The sequence below is a fragment of the Mercenaria mercenaria genome, chromosome 3, assembly GCF_021730395.1.
Source record: "Mercenaria mercenaria strain notata chromosome 3, MADL_Memer_1, whole genome shotgun sequence".
In the NCBI taxonomy this organism is placed as follows: domain Eukaryota; kingdom Metazoa; phylum Mollusca; class Bivalvia; order Venerida; family Veneridae; genus Mercenaria; species Mercenaria mercenaria.
The window spans coordinates 12,948,163-12,954,090 of record NC_069363.1 but is presented as its reverse complement, the minus strand read 5'-3'; positions in this window follow the sequence as shown (position 1 = coordinate 12,954,090).

Below are 5,928 nucleotides of genomic sequence, written 5' to 3'. Positions count from 1 at the left end.
ATCCTAGGCTGTTTTAAGGAGGTAGGTTACCTTCATATTTGTATGTGCGCATGTCCAACCGGAAGCTAACGTGACGATTTACGACGACGTTTACGACAAACTAAATGTGTTGGTATATTCATTCTTCTGAAAACAAATCATGAACTTGTCTTCGATCTGATGCTTTATGGTTTAATAATGCAGAAATAATGAATAAATTGCCGCAGAAACGCTTCAAAACTATGTTGCCTTAAAATGACGTCATTGACGTCATGACGTTACGTGTCAGTTACCGCGCAAAATTAATAGCTTTTATCTTGAAAGTACGTAATTCTGTACATTTTCTTTATTTTAACTATTTTCAAATAACCATTATTTGCTGAAATATTTTTTATGAGTCTTTTGCTCTGAATAATAATCAATATTTTGCTTCTTTTATGTGGTTATATTGAAATGTTATGCGGAATGTAAGAAAATGGATGATGGCAACCAATGTTATTTGGAATATAGTTGGGTGAAAGGTTACTTGTTACGGCCATTTTCAAATACAAAGTCTAGCAGTTTGATTTTTAATACCTATTTTTCAGGTTCCATTGATAATTTGTTACTTACATACTAAAACTAAGATCTAAAATTGTTCAAATTTCAGTAGAAAATTGTGGTTTCTTGAATTGAATTGATGTTACCATGGAAACGAAGCCCGTGACCTATGTATCTAAATGTAAAATTCAAAAGCGTTGACACTGGTCTATTTAAGAAACACAGCTTCGGCTTTTTATTTTCATTTCAACAATATCCATGAGAATAATAGCAGCACGCTGAACGATTTTTCCATGAAAAATGGCAGACGAGGGGTACTGCTGTACGTATTCTAAGCTGTGAAATTTGTTTGAATAAATGCAAATAACACGAAAATGTAACCTACGTTAGAAATAATATGTTTTAAAGCTTCATCAACTAGAAAGATAATCTTATTCAATATTTTTTTTAAAGAAATTACGACAAACAGCAAGATATAAGCTATTTTAAACATCTCTGTTGCCATGGTTACTTTAAAATTTAAGAAAAATAGGGTACCATGTAAAGTGCTTGGTATTTTGCTAATAATATTACCCAAATATTTCATGTTGGTCATTAACAGAATGGCACTGAAGCCGTCGAAAACCCCTATTTTTTATACATAGTTGTTTAAAAATGAGAGAAAATGCGCTACCATGGAAACACGAGCCCCGCGACATATACATTTTAAGCTTATATTAGAAAGATAACGTGCATACCAGTAAAATTATCAATTATGCAGACTTCTACGGATATCAATGAATCTAAAATACACTGAAAAGTGTTAAATATTCGTATTTTCCTTCTTCTTTCAATATGAAATACTTTTGGAGGGTCATGTTCTTCTAACCTGGATAAAAATTGAACTTGAAGGGACAGAGACAAACGAAATTGAGATTGTAGCAGTTAAAACTTCATATTACACGAAATACAAAAAAATGCTGCAGTTCAACTAATTTGAATTTACCCTTGTACCAAGGTAACCTACCTCCTTAACATCGAATGTAAAAGTTTTATGTACATTGATGAGACTGAAATAAACGGAAGAAGCTATAGATTGGAACTGATTCTGCTCTTTTTAAATTAAATGGTCACGAGATTCCATACTTATACGAATGTACCTGAATAACAACTGCACAAAGCATTAATTGGCTATATATGTGTTTGCAAATACTACGTGATAATTCATTTCAGTAAAAAGTTAATTGTCTCGGCAAACATTAGATGTTGCACGTAGCATTTTTGTTATGTCTTCGACATGTAGTAGGAGAGACATGGTGCTTTAGTGCTGTCCGTCTGTCTGTCTGTCTGTTTGTCAGTCTGTCTGCCACAAAGCTTGTCCATGCAACTGTTCCGACACCACTAGACATATTTACATCAACCTTCACAAGAGTGATCAATGCCTAGTTGTGGATATCGTCGGCATTTTCTGGTTTGATTTTCAGCAGAGATATGGCCCTTGATTCCTATAATCTTCACTTCTCTTATAGCATTGGGCAGATTTAAACAACTTTACAGGAGTGATCAGTGTCAGGCTTCATTGTGCATATTGTCGACGATTTCTGGTTCGGTGTGTTTCAGCAGAGTCATGGCCCTTGATTCATCCAATTTTATGATGTTTTGGCAACTTCTCATATTATTGGACAGATTTCGCCCAAACTCAGTGCCAAGTCTCATTGTGCATATCCAGTGGAGTTATGACCCTTTATTTGTTGTTTTTACCTTGTCCAGGCAACTACTCTGATACCACCAGGAAGAACTACACCAAACACTACACAAACCTTGTTGTGCATATCATATTTTTTAGCAGAGTAAGGGTCCTTGTATCCTCAAATATTATGAGTTTTAGCCACTTCTCTTACACCATTGGGCGGATTTCTACCGAACCTTACAGGAGTTGTTAGTGCCAAGCATAGTTATACATATCATCGGCATACTCCGGTTCAGTAATTTTCAACAGAGTTATGGCCTTTGATTTGTAATATTTTACAGTGTTTGCACTAGTTCCTGTATACAGTTAGGCTTACTTTCACCAAACCTTGCAAGTGATTAGTGTGAAGCGTAATTGTGCATATTACTATCACGTTCTTTTTTCAGCGGAGTCTTGTCAAATTCTTTGATTTGTGCTACTTCTCCGATACCACTGCCTAGAAATCTACGAAACTTCACAGGAGTTATAGCCCTTAATTTGAGGCATTTTACAATTACTGCGTGCAAGAGACATACGTGTTCCGTGAAATGTCTTAATTTCAGCGTAAATAGTGGATCTAACTTTTTTTATTAGGCGTAAAAAAATTGTTTGTTTCCGGTATCCTGACCTACGCTAAATTTTTGACCAACCCTAAATGTTTTTATGGCTTTTGAGAATATTTTTTTTCAACTTTTTATTTTTATTTTTATTCTTTAACTTATGCTCTAAAGGCATAACCCCCTTATTTGTATTCTTTTTAAAGGCCTAGATCCACTATCATATAAGCCCCCACCCCAGTCCAATAAACAACTCCCATCTTATCTGCTGCTTATCAGCGATTATGTAACTGAAGCTGATTAGAGGGTAATTAGCATAGCAAGGGTCCCAATTAGAGCATGAAGATGTGTGCAGTGGAGTTGAAAGACTTGATGATTGGAAATACATTGATATTATTATTATTATAATTATTATCATGCTGCACAAAGGGCGAGCATATAGTTGCCGCATCAGTCCGTCCGTCTGTCCGTCACACTTGACAGTGCAGTGTCAAAGAACCATAAATCTACTTTACCTAGTTTTGAATTATCTCCCTTTATTATACAAACTAAGGCTTGTCCGGAGCATTACTGGAAAAGTATTAATGGCATTTCATTGAAACATCACAAAATGATAGAGTCCATTGACGGAAAGTGCCCTTTATTCAATTTTCTTCTTTTTATTATCTCCATTATTTTTGTTTCTAATACGTTATTCCCCATATTGGGACAAGCACATGCATCGGGAAGCATCGACTCGACTTTAGCGATTTCTTGTTGTAAAGCATTCATCCATCTGTACATATGTTTAATTGTTTTATACATAATGTTTGTAGAGTTATTATGTCTCCCCCACACTGGGGGAGACATATTGTCTTTGTCTTGTCCGCCCGTCAGACTTTATTTCCGATCAATAACTGCAGAACCATTTGACCTAGAACTATCAAACTTCATAGGGTGATACGACTTTTAGAGTGAATGACACCTATTGTTTTTAGGGTCACTCCATTAAAGGTCAAGGTCACAGGGGCCATCTGTCCGTCACACTCCATGTTTGATTAATAACTGGAGAACCATTTGACCTAGAACCTTCAAACTTCATAGGGTGATAGGGCATACATAGTAGATGACCCCTATTAGTTTTGTGATTACTAGATCAAAGGTCAAGGTCATAAGGGCCTGAACAGGAAACCGTTTCTGAACAGTAACAAGAACCACTTGACCCGGATTGTTAATACTTCACAGGATGATCGAACAAGTAAACTAGATAATCCCTAATGGTTTTTGGTTCACTTAATCAAAGGTCAAGGTCACAGGGACCAGAACACGGAAAACAGTTTCCGATCAATAACTTGAGAAGCACTTGACTCAAATGTTGACACTTCATAGGATGATTGGATGTACAGATTAGATGACCCATATTGATTTTAGGGTCACTTGATCAAAGATCAAGGTCACAGGAGCCTGAACACGGAAAACGGTTTCCGATCAATAACTTGAGAACCCCTTGACCCAGAATGTTGAAACTTCATAGGATGATTGGACATGCCAAGTAGACGATCCCTATTGTAACCAACAATCAGTGTCTCTTTGACTTTCTCTCCTGTCTCGTATTGACTTCTTGCCTATTACGACTATGCATTGGGGGAGACTTGCGCTTTTCTAAAAATGCACCTTCTAGTTGACAGTGGAGTTCCAGGTTTGGAAAAATTGATCTAGACAAAAACATTTGAGATTGAAAATGTCCTAATTTAACCATACATTGTTAAAACCATTAGATTACAATAAACTTTGGATAAAGTCTAGCCATTTGTATTTCACTTTTCTCTTTATTTAAAAGCATTGGCCTCCAGGACCGCGTTCGAAAACAAAAGGTCAGAGACCACCAATTCAAAAAAAGTACAGGGAACTGGGAATGAGGTAAGTCAGTGCGGATAATCACGTGACCTGGAGAGTTCCTCCAACGAACATTTTCGTCTCGCTTCAACCTAAAAAGTGGTAAGTTTCTCTTTATTCATTTATGTATCGAAATAAACATATGTCTACGGAATGTGCCGTTCATTGTGCTTTCAGAATATATCTTTCCTTTGTCATGAATCCCTCCCGTTTTTTCCTGAAAGTCGAAAATGTGTATTTTCTGTTGTAAACCAAGAGGATTCTTTGAACGAACTCGCTGTACTTTTCAGCTGTTTTGATGGAAAGTGGCGTACCTGACACACCAAATGTGTAAAAATACTTTCCTCCGTTGATGCAAAACACGTCTGCATGCTAATCCAGGGCGAAAAATATAGATAAAAAGGAATTGCTGTAAAATCTTTTTGGATGCATACAACGAACGTTTTCCTGAAGAGTTCTTTGAACGAACATTTCTATTATGTCGTTCCCTTGCTCCAAGCTGTAGCCAGATATTACAAAATATCCACATTAAATTGACGTTAAACTTTTCTATAAGTATTCAGCTATGTTGTTTTTTTTTTTGTTTTCAGGGCCAATTGTGGATTTTGCATGCAGCCTTGTTGTAGAAACCCTTCTCGCCAGCTCCTCGGTGTTGTTCTAAAGAATCTTCAAGTAAGTAAGATTATTTTTTTAAAACAACTTATTATTATTTGCTGAGGAATATCTTAAGAACTTTGTAGATTAAAGTCAAACATACCGCGATTGAGATCCAAAAGCACAAGGTAATGTAACATGTTCGGAAATCTTCATTCGCCGCATATCAAGTTGAACGTGAATTTATTTATTTATCTATTTGGGTTTTACAGCGCACAAACACAGTACAGGTTATATGGCGCCAAAACAAGACTATAAATTTTGGTTTCACATCTCAAAAACATGAGGTATGGAAAAAAATCAAGAAATAATTCGCGTCATTGATTGACATATTGGTAAAACATGTGCATGGAGAATTTAATTAACGGCTTAAATGTTTATCTTACCTGAGTGTGTCTTATTTCAGTTTATCAGTCCATCGTAACATTTTAACAGATGTGATTTAAAGTTCATACTCTTAAAATTGGCATTTTCTCACCTAACGTCTTGCGTCGTAAGTTGACAATAACGAGCGCTTCACATATTTTTCGTACGTATTATGTTAAATGTTTATGTGTCGATATCTCTTGTTTGCAAATATTGTGGAAAGAATTTAAAGACTCAGTCCAGTCTTCA